A 15,372-nucleotide genomic window follows, 5' to 3' on the forward strand; every position below is an offset into this window, starting at 1 on the left:
GGGTGCAGGAAGGATGTAGGATGTGGCTGGAGGCTGAGGGCAGAGAGTTGGGGTGCAGCAGGGGGTTGGGGTGCAGGCAGGGGGCTCAGGGCAGGGAGTTGGAGGGGTGAGGTAGGGGGTTGGGGTGCAGGCAGGGGGCTCAGGGCAGGGAGTTGGAGGGGTGAGGTAGGGGGGTTGGGGTGCAGGCAGGGGGCTCAGGGCAGGGGGTTGGGATGTGGGGTGCAGGCGGGAGTGCAAGGTGTGGCAGGGGGTTGGGGTGTGGGGTGCAGGCAGGAGTGCGAGGTGTGGCAGAGGGTTGGGGTGCAGGCACGGGGTTGGGGTGTGGGGTGCAGGCGGGAGTGCGAGGTGTGGCAGAGGGTTGGGGTGCAGGCAGGGGGCTTGGCAGGGGGAGGGAGAGGTGAGGTAGGGGGTTGGGGTGCAGTAGGGGGCTCTAGGCAGGGGGGTGGGGTGCAGGATGGCATTGGCCTGTGGCCTGGAGCCGCTTACCTAGAGAAATAGCCCTGCAGGCCGTGTGTTGGAGACCCCTGGCCTAGGCCGAGCACTCAGGGATTCCCATCAGCTGCTCAATGGCGAATGCAGCCCCCCGAAGAAGGGAAGAAGAATGGAAGTGAAGGAGTAAAGCTGGACCATCCGCTGAGCTGCTGCAATCCAGTGAGCAGAGCCGGGGCGAGAAGAGGGAGAACGCGAAGGTGGCTGGCGGCAGTAGGGAGGAGAAGTCGTTTGGGAGCCAGGAGAGGAGAAATAAATAGTTAATGACCAATGCTGCCGTCTCTCTTGTGTGGTGAAGGGTTGAAAAGGGGTCTCTTTACTATCAGGCTTAACTTTATAGACACCCCCCCCCCCCCGATACACAGCTATTTTAAAGGTAAGAGGTCGCTCTAGGGGTTTGAAGTCCCAGACTCTGGGGCTGTTGCCTCCTCCTACCAGCTGATCTCAACCCAGCAACTACCTCAGATGGTAGCAATAGTGAGCTCTTGTCCTCCTTTTCTGGACGAGCCACCAGAAAAAGCACACAGTACATGTGGCCAAGGAACTAGGGGCAGTGTTGCCTGTTACCCTGGCTCTTGGGGGGGGGGGGGAGAGCACGGCAGGTTACTTTGCACTAGGTAGGTGCCACATGTCTCCAAACCTGCACCTCCTGAGGCTCCAGAGACCTCTCTCCAGATCCCAGAGCGTCCTCAGAGTCCTAAAGTGCCAGATGGAATCTGGCCTCTCCCCCCACCTCAGCAGTCCAAAAAAAGTTTTGTAGACATGTTGTGTTCTCGCCTACCACACTCCCCTGTTGGCGACTAATGCAATCACAGAGTCCAGGCTCGGTGACAGGCATTGCTCTGGGCTGGGACAAGCAGGAGGACATGAGCTGCAATGGATCCCCCTGTGCGTGGGCTGAATGGGCAACCTCTCTCCTGCCATCTCTGCTTTCCAGCCCACAGGCAGTAAGGAGAAGGTGATGGACTTACCCTAATGGTGGGGGTGGGAAGAAGCAGAGTGAAGAGGAGATCAGAGCGCCATCCCATAGCATTCCTCCTAGAGTCTCTCCAACCACCACCGGGCTCCTTCCTGCCGTAGGCCACAGACCCTAGGTTCCACAGGGACTTTCTGAATTAACCCTCTAGAAAGCTGCCTCTGGCTTCCTACAAGCTCTCACACGGCCCTGTCACGGGAGGTAAGGAATAAGGTCCTGCCTCCCCCAACTGCTCGGGGGAATCCTCTCCGAGAATCAGTGCAGGGCTTTATGCAGCTCAACAAACAGATCCCTTTGTGTGCTGTTGTCAAGAAGCTTCACTCCCCGCTTGGCAGCTCTTTTTAGAGCAACATTAACTCCCCCAGGGATTTCTGCTCTAAATGCTTCAGGCCTGAGGGCAGGATTCTGTGGAAAACAGGCCTTTCCCTTGCTCCAATCCAGGCTCTGCTGTTCTGATGCTGCAGAGACTTGAGGGTTCCTGGAGAGCATGCTGCAACGCCAGCAATCCCATGGGGCCTCAGCCCTCGGGACATGTTCTCCTTCTCCCCCAGCACCGTGCAATGGAGGGAAGAAAGGGACACGGGAGATGGAGTCTCTCACTGCAGGATGGGTTATCCGTAAGCCAGGAACACCAGTGTGGACGCAGGGGAATGCTGTGCTGTGGTGTATGTGCCCTGCAGGATATCACTCGTGAAGGGAAGCAACACTGCTCTTGGCAGCGGAATCTGGGCAATAAGGAAGAGGAGATGGAAATTCTCCCTGGGGAGGGGAAATGGGGAAACCCGGGGGGACGATGGGTATGTCGCTGGTTACAGCCTACTGAGGTAGGGGAGAGAGGGTACAAAAAGTGGTGGGCAGGGAGGTGGTTCTCAAACTGTGGGTCAGGACCCCAAAGTGAGTTACAACCCCCTTGTAATGGGGTCACCAGGGCTGGCTTAGACTTGCTGGGGTCTGGGGCCAAAGCCGAAGTCCGAGCCCCCCTGACTGAGGGGGAAGCCAAAGCCTGACGGCCTCAGTCCTAGGCAGTCAAGCTCGGGTTGCAAGCCCCTTGTCTGGGGCTGAAGCCCTTGGGCTTCGATTTTGGCCTCCCCACACAGGGTGGGGGGATTTGGGCTTTGGCTTTCCCCCCACACCCAGAGTCGGGAGGGCTCAGGCTGCGGTCCCCCCTCCTGCGGTCGTGTAGTAATTTTTGTTGTCAGAAGGGGGTCGGAGTGCAATGAAGTTTGAGAGCCCCTGCATTAGACACATCGTTACCTGTTTTACGTTCTTGGTTATTGGGAACCCCGGACCTCGAATGGATAGGGATCAAGCTGCTACTGACCCAGCCCAGCAGATGAACCGGTGGGGGGCTGGCACCATTCACTGAATCCAAACCAGAGAGCAGGAAATGTTTCTCCTTTTGCACTTGTCTATGACTTGTGGGAAGAAATTAGGTTAGCCCGGGGGACTTCCTACTGGGAGACAGACAGGGGCGGTCTCACGTAGCCAGGAGTAAATCGTCCTTGGCCATTTTAAAAAATTATAGATACTTTTCTAATACAAAGTTTTGTGCCCAACTAGGAGTGACTCTATTGTGGGCCTCCTTGTGTTGGATAAAGATGAACTGATCACTGGACTGGATGTCCGTGGTTGCTCTGGGGCCAGTGATCATGACTTGACTATTCAGTAAGGACCAGTATCCTTACTGGTTTTGGAACAAATTGATAAATTAAACAGCAATAAGTCACCTGTCCTTTAAATCAGCTTCCACACCAGATGCCTGGAGGAGAGCTAATATGACACCAATGCATAAAAAAGGCTCCAGAGATGCTCCTGGCAATTACAGGCCACTAAGGCTAACTTCAGTACCAGGCAAATTGGGTGAAATTATAAAGAGCACAATTATTAGACACAGAGATAAACATAATTTGTTGGGGAAGAGTGAACATGGTTTTTGTAAAGGGAAATCATGCCTCACGAATCTACTAGAATTCTTTGAGGGAGTCAACAAGCATGTAGATAAAGGTGATCCCGTGGATATAGTGTACTTAGATTTTCAGAAAACATTTGAGAAGGGCCCTCCCTTGGCTCTGAAGCAAAATGGGATAAGATGGAAGGTCCTCTCTGGGATATGTAACTGGTTCAAAGGCAAGAAAGAAAGGGTCTGACTAAGTGGTCAGTTTTCAGAATGGAGAGAGGTGTCCCCCGGGGCTCTGTACTGGGACCAGTTCTGTTCAACATACTCCTAAGTGATCTGGAAAAAGGGGTAAACAGTGAGGTGGCAACATTTGCAGCTGATACAAACCAACTCAAGTTAGTTAAGTCCAAAAGAGAGTGCAAAGTGTGACAAAGGGATCTCACCAAACTGAGTGACTGGGCAACAAAAAGGCAGATGAAATTCAATGTCGATAAATGCAAAGTAATCAATTACAACATGTCAGGGAAGATTCTAGGCATCAATGATCTGATCTTTGGGTTGATGGCAGTAAACAGATTCCCATAAGGCTCCCTCTCTCCCTCTTCCCAAGAGCCACCCTCATCCTCTCTCCCCTTTCTGCTCCTGCATCCTCTGCAAACTTTGGAAGATGGATGCCTCGTGATGGCCTTCGCTCATGGGGATGTTGCCTAGTGGTCAGGGTTTCGGCCCTTTTGGGGGGAAGGGCGCAGCAGATGGTGGGGGAGCCCAGGCCTCCCACTGGGCTCTGACCCAGGCTACTCCGGGGCAACTGTGACGTTATTGACATAAACTGGGACCGTATAGATCATTGTTGCAACCAAGGTCCTGTAGTGGCACCAAATCTTGTATAAAGGGGGTCAAATGGGGTGTCTAGGACAAGGTTATGGTTTACTGGTTATGATCATGCTGTCTATATGTGTGTATCAGTTTTGTAGTTGAAGTTATGAATATTGGCTCTATACTGTCTGTATGGCAAACTTATGCTATGTTTCTGGGTGACATCCCAGACAAGCTGAGATTAGCTCTGCCTAGCCTGCTTGATGGCCCATTAAGGACCATCAGCTATACAATGGACCCATTGAGAGAAGACAGATACGCCTTGTAACTCAGCAAAGTATGCAGGGACTGGCCCATGTGACTCCAGACTCCATTTTGCTGTAATTTTCCACAGTAAGAACAAAGAGGTGTTCTTACACCTGGAAAAGACTATATAAGGCTGATGCCTCATCTCCATCTTGTTTTCAATCCTGCTTCATACCTCTGGAGGAACTTTGCTACAAACTGAAGCTCTGAACAAAGGACTGAGGACCCATCCCAGTGGGGGATGTATTCCAGAGACTTGATTTGAACCTGCAGTTTATTCCATCGCTGCTGCAAGCCTGAACCAAGAACTTTGCCATTACTGTGTGTCATTGATTCCATTTAACCAATTCTAACTCTCATCTCGATCTTTTTCCTTTTATGAATAAACCTTTAGATTTTAGATTCTAAAGGATCGGCAGCAGCGTGATTTGTGGATAAGATCTGACTTGTATATTGACCTGGGTCTGGGGCTTGGTCCTTTGGGATCAGGAGAACCTTTTTCTTTTACTGGGGTATTGGTTTTCATAACCATTTGTCCCCATAACGTGTGGCCCTGGTGGTTATACTGGGAAACTGGAGTGTCTAAGGAGATTGCTTGTGAGACTTGCGGTTAGCCAGTGGGATGAGACCGAAGTCCTCCTAGTCTGGCTGGTTTGGTTTGCCTTAGAGGTGGAAAAACCCCAGCCTTGGGCTGTAACTGCCCTGTTTTAGCAATTTGTCCTGAGTTGGCGCTCTCAGTTGGGTTCCGCCAAAACCGCATCGTCACAGCAACACAAGGGGGTGACCCTTCCTAGCACCCCGCTATTGTCCAAAGTTCGCAGTTTATCACAGGAAGCTCTGAAGGGTGCTTGGCACAGGGGAGTCATGCCATGGTGTCAGGGGTTGCAATGGGGGAAGGGGGAGTCATGCCATGGGGCGAGGGGTTGCAATGGGGCCGGTCCCCCGCTCACCTGGAGGTGAAGACCTTGGAGCAGCTGACGGAGGGGCTCAGGTCGCACATGGCCCGGTACCCGGGGTCCCGCTCCCGCGAGCTCTCCACGTGCAGCGCGTACACGGAGAGCGCCAGCCCCAGCGCGCACAGCACGAGCCGCAGCGCCCGCTCCCAGCCCCGCGCCGCCATCGCCTACTGCCACTGCACGCCGGGCATGGGCTCGCCCCACTGGCCCGCACACCTGCCAATCAGCAAACGGCTCCGGCCCATTGGCTGCCCCTTCAGGAGGTGGGATGGCGGAAGCAAGGGATTCTGGGACTTGTAGTTTTATGTACCAGTGGAGGAGAAGGGGGAGCTATGGTGCTTATGGGGAGGAGTCTAGTGCTTGGACCAGAGCCCTGGGGTAGCAGGGGGCTCCGGGGGCTATTTAAAGTGCTGGGGCTCCAGCTCCCTCTGCTGCCTCGGTCCTCTAAATAGCCACGAGAGCCCCACAGCTTCCCCAGGGCTCCGGCAGCTATTTAAAGGGCCAAGGTGGTAGAAGCAGGGGGGCCCCTGCCCTGCCTGCAGCCAGCCCCTGCTGCACCCCCTGCCCTGCCTCCAGCCCTGCACCCCCTGCCCCCACCAGCCCATCTCCAGCCAGCCCCTGCCTGCAGCCAGCCCCTGCTGCACCCCCTGCCCCCACCAGCCCCGCACCCCCTACCCTGCCTGCAGCCAGCCCCTGTCTCCAGCCAGACCCGCACCCCCTGCCCACAGCCAGCCCCTGCTGCACCCCCTGCCTGCAGCCAGCCCCTGCTGCACCCCCTGCCCACACCAGCCCTGCACCCCCTGTCTGCAGCCAGCCCCTGCTGCACCCCCTGCCCTGCCTGCAGCCAGCCCCTGTATCCAGCCAGCCCCACACCCCCTGCCCGCAGCCAGCCCCACACGCCTTGCCCTGCCTCCAGGCAGACCCTACCTCCAGTCAGCCCCTGCCCTGCCTCCGGCTAGCAATGTATGTAATATATAATTTTAATTTTATTTATATAGTTATGGAAAATAAATAATACATGGAAGAAATGAAGGGGGGGGGGTTTACGTGTTTTTTTTTAATCATCCCTGTCGGGGCCCCGCCTAAAATGTTCAAATTGGGCCCCGCACTTCCTAAAGCCAGCCCTGCATACAATAATGGCAAAGTTCTTGGTTCAGGCTTGTAGCACTGATAGAATAAACTGCAGGTTCAAATCAAGTCTCTGGAGTACATCCACAGCTGGGATGGGTCATTCAGTCCTTTGTATAGAGCTTCCTTTTATAGCAAAGTCCCTCCAGAGCTATGAAGCAGGATTGAAGACAAGATGGAGACGAGGCATCAGCCTTTTATAGTCTCTTGCCGTGTGGTCTTTGCTTTCTTTGTCCCAAGGACACTCTATCCAGCATGTGGCATAGAAAAACCTTAGAGTTCTGTCCATAGGCAGGTCCCTGCATGCCTTGCCGAGTCACAAGGTGTATCTGCCTTCTCTCAATGGGTCAATTGTATAGCTCATGGTCCTTAGAGGGCCATCAAGCAGGCTAGGCAGAACTAACACCAACTTGTCTGGGGTGTTCCCCGGAAGCATAGCACAAGCTTGAAATACAGACAGTATAGAGCCAATATTCAGAACGTCAACTACAAAACTGATACACATATACAAATAGCATAATTCTAATCAGCCAATCAGAACCTCTCCATAGACCCCTTCCACGACAACCTTTATACAATATTGGCTGCAAATATATAACAGTGGTCACAACGGTGATCTGTACAGTTACAGATTATGTCAATAGCGTCACAGGAGGTGACACAGCATCAGTGAGACTGATATTGGAATACTGCATCCAGTTTTGGTGTCCTCCTTTGAAAAAGATGTTGTGAAATTGGAGCTGGGGCAGCAAAGAGCCACCAAAGGTTCTGAGGGCTGGAGAAAAATGCCTTCTAGTGAGCGATTGAAAGAGCTCAACCTGTTTAGCTTATCAAAAGAAGATTGAAAGGTGACTTCATGGAAGTGTTGAAGTGCCTTAATGGAGAGAAAAGATTGGGTATTAAAGGGCTCTTTAATCGAGCAGAGAAAGAGAGAGAGAGTACCTTGCTAACAGGGGAGTGAGAGTGGGGTCTAGTGGTTAGAGAAGGGGGGGGCTGGCATCTAGGACTCCTGGGTTCTATCCCCAGCTCTGGGAGGGTAAATGAGATCTAGTGGGCTAGAGAAAAGGGGTTGGGAGCCAGGACTCCTGGGTTCTTTGCTCATCCCCTTGTCATGCAGTCCAGTGTGGTTCATGACTGTGAGTGCATATCTCAGGGCAGACTGTCAAAAACAGGGCAGACACCCCAAAGTGGTGGTCTGTTGTATAATTTCACCAAGCCAGTAACAAATGTGACAGTTTCAACATAGAGTCACAGACAGGCCCCTTAGACTCTCCAGTCTATCTTCTGCCCAGACAAATTGGACTTCATGATGAATGGTCCCAAAAATCACACCACAGTCAGGCTGGTTGCAGTCCCAGGACACCAGTCACTAACCCCAGCTCAATTGGTGCCCTGGATCGTACACCAAAGATAACGCCTGGAGCCTTGTTGAGATTCCCAGTGTTCACCCACCCCACCCCAGCTCACCTCTCCCTCCCTGCACAATTCGGCAATTTTCTACTTAGGGAGCTGATTATACATCATTCTCTTTCTGTTTCCTTTGACTACTCTAGTTTTACTGCTGCAGGTCACAATACGCCTAGTGTATTCAGTATCCCACCGCTGCCACCATCTGTCACAGAGCCGCAGGATCGGTGCTACGGCCCCAGCTTTGGAACAGTGTCTAGGATGACCCCCTTCAGCAAAACACTTGGGTTTTTCACAGAACGCACTGTCAACCTGTGGAACTCCTTGCCTGAGGACATTGTGAAGGCCAAGACCATAACAGGGTTCAAAAAAGAACTAGATAAATTCATGAAGGATAGGTCCATCAATGGCTATTAGCCAGGATGGGCAGGGATGGTGTCCCTAGCCTCTGTTCGCCAGACGCTGGGAATGGGCGACAGGGGATGGATCACTTGATGATTCCCTGTTCTGTTCATTCCCTCTGGGGCACCTGGCACTGTCCACTGTTGGCAGACAGGATATTGGCCAATGAACCTTTGGCCTGACCCAGTATGGCCGTTCTTATGTTTGGTTTGTCAGTCACCGGGCACACAGTGGACGGGGTCCTTTAGGGAGCACAGAGAACTGAAGATTAAAGCACGGCCCATTCTGGTCAGCCCAGAGACCAGCCAAGCTGCAGTGAACCCCAATCTGAGTTCCTGGGGGGTCAGTCCCCAGGTGAGAGCCCCAACTCCTTCCAGCACCCAACTCTTATCCCCCACCTCACCCCTCCCTAGTCCTTTGTTCCAGAGGTGGGGGTTGCTTCTCAGTTTCCCTGCTGAGAGGTGGGGAAATCCACCTCTCTCTGGGGCGCTGGTTGCCAGGTGACCATGGTCTAGTGGTTGGTTTTGCATCATCTTAGTGGATTTTCAACTGAGATGGGGTCGGCCTGTCCTATTCCAGTGCCGAATCCCAGCAGCGAGGCAACAGTCACGCATCACACATATCTACACTTGAAATGCTTCAGAGGGTCTCTCATCTGCGTAGTTAATCCACCTCCCTGAGAGGCCCTAGCTGAAGTGAAGGGAGAATTCACATACTGACCTAGTGGGGTTAGGTCAGTTTAACTTGCCCGGGGATGTATGTGGATTTTTCACCCCCCTGAGTGACAGTGATACCGACCGAATTTCCCAGCACAGGCCAGGGGGGTGTCTCCAGCCTGCCCTGAGAGCAAACAGTCCTTTCCCACCCACACAGGGGGTAACAATGCAGCATGCAGGGGAAACTGAGGCACAGCTAGGGACCATACAAATAGTACAGAAAATTCCCACTTTGTCACACTTGCTCTGGGGAGTCAGTGCTGTGCCTGGCACGATGGGGATCCAGATTTTGGTCGGGGAGAAGGTCTGTGCAGTGCCCAGCACGATGCAGGGACTGAGCTCAGTTGGGGGGGGGGGCGTGTCTGTGCCCAGGGGTCCTGATCTTGGTCAGTGTCTGTACAGCACCTGACACAACGGGGGCCCCAATCTCGCTCAAGGGGGGGCGGGTGTGACCAGATAGCAACTGTGAAAAAACTGGACAGGGGTTGGGGGGTAATAGGCACCTATAGAAGAAAAAATCCCAAAGAACGAAACTGTCCCTTTAAAACCAGGACATCTGGTCACCCTACAGCGCCCGCACTCTGCCATGCCACCGCTGATACCAAGCTGCCAAGCCCATGGGAGGCTGTTGCCGTGGCAGGACTGGCCCTAGTTGCAGGCGGCACCAGCTGCTGCGGGATAGGTCACGGTTGCTGCCGGGAGGAGACAGAATTTGCAAAACCGATTTATTGACGATTTTCAGAGCACAAGTCCCGAGATCAGAGCAGCTGTGGGGCCCTTCCCCGTCGGCTTCCCAGTCACCCCGGGGTTGCTACAGAGCTGTAGGAAAGGCTGGATATAACCCACCACCCTCTGCCCTCACCTCCCCATAGCACCCCCGTGCTTCCATCCACCAGCCTCTCCCAGCCACGTCCCACAGACCCCAGCAACGTGGGGCCCACACCCAGTGCTAAGGGGGGTCTATAGACACCTCGGCTGGCGGGGGGCTGCCAGCTCTGCTCTCTCTGCCACTCATGCTCAGGAGGGGGGGTTCTGCTCCCATGTTATCTGGGCCGGGGGGTTGGCATGGGTGGGAGCCCCAATGGGGCAGGTCACAGGGCCGTCAGCAGGAGCCGAGCAAGGACCAGTACAGCCAGAGCCAGCGCTAGGCATGAGCAGACTAAGCCATTGCTTCGGGACCCCAGTGGGGTAGTACCGGCCCTGGGTACGGCAGGAGAGACGATCGAGAGGCCAGCGTCACCCGTGACATTCTGGATCCAGTTGACATAGACTGGGACCCGGACGTGCACCCCTGGGTGGGGGGGTGGGAAGGCTGTGCAGTTAATCTCCCAGTTGGCGATCCCAGCCAAGACAAAGCTGCCATTGCTTGCACAGAGCAGAGGCTCCCCAGAGTCACCCTAAGTCGAGAGAGAGGGACATTACGGTCAGACAGCCTCCCTTCGAACAAAGAGGCTCCTCTTTTTCCTCTACCAGATACAGGGAGAGAACCCAGGAGTCCTGGCTCCCCCTCCCCGCTCTAACCCAGAAGACCCCATTCCCCTCCCGGAGCCGGGAGAGAACCCAGGAGTCCTGGCTCCCAGCCCCCCCTGCTCTAACCCACAAGATCCCATTCCCCTCCCGGAGCCGGGGAGAGAAGCCAGGAGTCCTGGCTCCCAGCCCCTCCCTACTCTATCTCACCAGACCCCACTCCCCTCCCGGAGCTGGGGATAAAACCCATTTCCCTCCCATGCCATGTCCTGCTGCAGTGCCGGGGCAGAGCTACCGCCCTTGTTAGATTTGTTTTCTCTGGCATTAAGCTCAAGTTAAGTTTAACCCTCTCAGTTCGGTGGGGCCAGAGCTCAGAGAGTTTCCCCCCATCCTAGAGTGACTTGTGAGATCTCCCAGAATGCACTGCTGCTGGGAGAGCTGCTTTCTTCGTCAACGAGACGTGGAGGAAGATCAAATTAAAACATGACCCACGTGGGCCTTTTTTGAGAGCGGGGGAGGAAGGGCCAATATTTGCAAACAGAACAATGTGCCAGATAATTTCTAGGAGCCCCAGTGCTGCCCCCCCTAAGCCAAGTAGCCCACCTCACAGGGGCCAGTACAGTCACCTCCGGACCCCGCGCACAGCATGTCATCTTGGATCTGATATTTGCATTTTGAGACATTTTCTTTACAGGTCGACACAGTGATGAGGGGAACGTGAAGGGTCTTGGGCGGCTTCCATGTATCTGGAATGAGAGAGCCGGGGATGGAGCCACTGGGAGGCCGAGGGAGCTGGAAAGGACGGGGCCGTGCTGGGAAAAATCTCTCCCAATCTAACGGACTGGCCGAGTGTGTGAACAATGTCGCCATCTAGGGGCTACAACTCACAGTGCACATAAACGTCACAGTCAGGGGAGAATCTTTGTGTGTGTGTGTGTGTGTGTGTGTGTGTGTGTGTGTGTGTGTGGTGCGGCCCCCTGCTGGAGAGGACCAGGGCAGTGTGTGTGCAGAGTGCCGGAGGGGATCAGGGCAGTGTGTGTATGTGTGTGTGTGTGTGCAGGGATCAGGTGTGTGTGTGTGCGCGCAGTGCTGGAGAGGACGGGGCAGTGTGTGTGTGTGTGCAGGGATCAGGTATGTGTGAGTGCGTGCAGTGCTGGAGAAGATGGGGGCTGTGTGTGTGTGTGTGTGTGTGTGTGTGTGTGTGTATAGTGCTGGCCCCGGCTGGAGAGGTCTTGGGCAGTGTGTGTGCAGTGCTGCAGGGGATCAGGGCAGTGTGTGTATGTGTGTGTGTGTGTGCAGGGATCAGGTGTGTGTGTGCGCGCAGTGCTGGAGAGGACGGAGCAGTGTGTGTGTGTGTGTGTGTGTGCGCGCGCGTGTGGTTTCCCTTGTGGCTACACACCCCTGTGTGTTCAGAGCTCAGGGGAAGGGCTCACAAATTCTGGAGCCATTAGACACCCCCAGGGATAGGGGCTGAACACCAGTCCCCCACAGTCACCCCCTTAGCCCCACCAAGCTCCTAACCCCACCCTCACCTCCACAGCCCCATCTGATGCTGCCCCAGTCAGTGACCCAGCACTTTCCCCCTGCTGGGAACTGGGTGGAGGGGCCCGGCAGGGAGATGGGGCGGATGGTGTCCGTGAAGTTGACCGGTTTCATTAGCTGCACCAGGGCGATGTCGGCGAAGAACGTGCTCTGGTTGTAGTCAGGGTGGATGACGATGTGACTCACGGGGAACGAAGTCCGGGTGAAGAAGGGGTTATAGAGCTGGTACTCTCACAGGTTCATGCGATACGCAGAGTCAGGGAGATAGCTGGGAGAGGGGGCGGAAAAGACCAATCAAGGGGGGGAAGATAGACTGTGAACATAGACAAAAATGCAGCCACTTCTGGGGCAGAGAGGCTGGGGAGCAGTCACACAGCAACGCGATGCCTCGCCCAGCACTAAGATGCAGCCATCTCTGGGGTGGGGGCAGCAGGGGAACAGCCACACTGCACCATGGCGATGGTTTAACCAAGAGCTGGAAGACATTAAGGGGGCTGACGGCCACAGCCAGATGTCACTGCAAGCCAAGTAAGGGCAGCCTGGGATCCCCTTCCAGGGTTACTCACGGATCGAAGCAGTGAGCAGCTGACACCACCCCCTGGGCTGAGACGAGGGATCCTCCACAGACGTGGTGGTAATATTCCTCCACACTGACGTGCCAGGGCCATCGACCCTCCTGTGCATCCTGCCCCCCGATGATACGGCTGAACACTGCACAAACCAGGGAGCCGTGTTAACACAGGACAAGGTGCACCTCTCTCCCCCCCAGAACTAAGGCTGGAACCCAGGAGTCCTGAGTCTTTTCCTGGCTGGTCTTGACTCTCCTCAGCACCTGTGGAGGGAACAGAAATATTGGGGAGACATTACAGTGTCGGGGCCATGGGGACAAGAGCAGCATTAGGGTCCGAATGAGGATTGGAGGCTGGAAAGTACAGAATAGGGCTGGAATACAAGCCCCAAACACTGTCCAATAGCTCCTCCCATAATCCCCATACTGCATCCCAAATCGTAGGTGGCTACCATGTCAGTAGGTTTCAGAGTGAACATCGACATGAGACGAACAAAGGCTGCTCCCAGCTTTCAGAACCACATGTGCTCTTTCCACCCAGACAAGCCTCAGGGCAGGAGATTGGGACAGAAGAAATGGGAGGGGGGCTGGGGGCTGTGGCCCCTGTGGGAGTGAGTCAGAGTGGTTGGGGTCATGCCGGCCCCTGCAGGGGGTGTCTGGGGGGTGGGGATCAGGGTCCCTTTCTGCACATCAGGGCCTGGGGACCAGCACTGTCATTTCTGCCCCTCTCTGCACAGGATCCGTTTTCCTCACATGTCCCCAGACCTACAAACCCGCAAACCCAGGCTCTGGGAAAGGGTCAGAGCCAGTCCACTGGGGCAGGATCATCCCATCCAGTCTATCCCCCCTGCCTAGGGCAGATTTGTCCCCTCTGCTCCATTCCCCATGGCTCTGCATCTCTCTGGATCCCTTGGTCCTTCTTACCATGCACTGGGGACGGGAGCACCAGCAGCAGCAGCGCGGCCAGCGGGGAGCAGAGGCCTCCCATGATCCAGCCCCACAGGAACTCTGGGTCGGGACGGCCCAGCTCAGCCTCCAGCCAGCAAAGCAGACAGCCGTGTGCATCAAGAAGCCACAACACGTCTGAGCCCGTATCTCCGGTCCCCAAGTTCTCTGAAATACAGGAAAGTGAAAGCAGAAGCTCATAGACCCTCTTCTCCCCCTCCACTCCGTGCATGGCTTAACCGAGATCTGGTCCTTGCCAGACCGTACCCGTTGGGAGGAGAAATCAGTGCTGAAACTCAAGCCTGCTCTGTGGAACCATCCCCAGTCAGTGGACCACCTGCCCAGGTTTTCCCAGGACTGTCCCTTTGCTGGAGGTAGCCGGGCTGGGCCTTCTGTCCGGTGCTCGGTGCCCACGGCTGGCCAGTGCTCTGGGGTCAGGAAACCCCTGGCCGGCTTGTTCTTCAGTACCTCCCCCCTGCTCCCCTCCACTTCCAGGAACCTGCCTGCACCGCATTTTCCCCAGGCAGGTATCGCAGAGAGCAGCCTCCCATGCTGCTCTCGCTTATTGGCCTTCAGCAGCCGGGGGCACCAGAGAGATTTCCTGCCCACGCAGCAGTTTGGTGGCAGGGGGTAGCAGGCAGGGAGGGGAGGTACATGGGCGGGGGGGGCTATTGAAATACGCCACCACCACTGAGCTCAGAGCGGCTTTTTTCCTTTACCCTGCCATGGCTCCTTCACTTGTGCCCCATCCCCCAAAACTTCACACCCTCTCGCCCCCACCCCCGCACAGCCCTGGCTGACGTATCCCAGCCGCAAACGCAGTCAGTCTCTGCAGCATCCGGCACAACGGGTACCCGATCTCAGTCAGGGGGGCCTGGATCTCAGTCAGGGGGGTCTGTGCAGGGCCCGGTGTGACAGGGATCCTGATCTCGGTTGGCCTTCAAACTATGAAACACATCAAAAAGTGATCCGATCTATCACCTCCTGATAAAGGGAAGAGCCTAGAAGATTTAAAGAAAACTTAGTTTGATAGCTTTCTGTTTGGTAGTTGTGAAACCCTCATTTCTTTATTGTTTTGTCTTTGTGGTCCCCACTTCTCTATTGTTTATCTGTATGGCCTCTGTCTGGTGCTTTGATTGTTTCTGTCTGCTGTATAATGAATTTTGCTGGTGGGATATAATTGATTAGATAATCATGTTACAATATGTTAGGATTATAGAATCATAGAACTGGAAGGGACCTCAAAAGGTCATCATGTCCAGTCCCCTGCACCCTTGGCAGGACCAGCGCCATCTATAACATCCCTGACAGGTGTTTGTTTAACCTGCTCTTAAAAATCTCCAATGATGGAGATTCCACAACCTCCCTGGGCAATTTATTCCAGTGCTTAACCACCCTGACAGTTTAGAAGTTTTCCCTAATGTCCAACCTAAACCTCCCTTGCTGCAATTTAAGCCCGTTGCTTCTTGTCCTATCATCAGAGGTTGAGAAGAACAATTTTTCTCCCACCTCTTTGTAACAACCTTTTAGATACATCTCTACCCCGATATAATGTGGTCCGATATAACGTGAATTCGGATATAATGTGGTAAAGCAGCGCTCCGGGGGACGGGGCTGCTTTACTTCGTTATATCCGAATTCGTGTTACCGCAAGCGATTCCTCTGCTCCCGCCGGTTACTTGCTGCGGCCCTCCCCAGAGCCCCCCTGCCCCAGCTCACCTCTGCTCCACCTCCTCCCACGAGCACACCGCAGCTCC

The 15,372-nt window shown here is 54.7% G+C and overlaps 1 protein-coding gene and 1 pseudogene across 1 annotated transcript in view; one reads left to right on the plus strand and one right to left on the minus strand.

Moving 5' to 3' along the window:
* Positions 1-15,372, plus strand: part of LOC101946103 (prostasin-like) — a 65,327-nt gene that overhangs the window by 28,519 nt on the left and 21,436 nt on the right. The window lies entirely within an intron of this gene.
* Positions 9,830-13,777, minus strand: LOC112058853 (serine protease 33-like; annotated as a pseudogene).

This window comes from Chrysemys picta, chromosome 4 (genome assembly GCF_011386835.1).
Source record: "Chrysemys picta bellii isolate R12L10 chromosome 4, ASM1138683v2, whole genome shotgun sequence".
NCBI lineage: Eukaryota > Metazoa > Chordata > Testudines > Emydidae > Chrysemys > Chrysemys picta.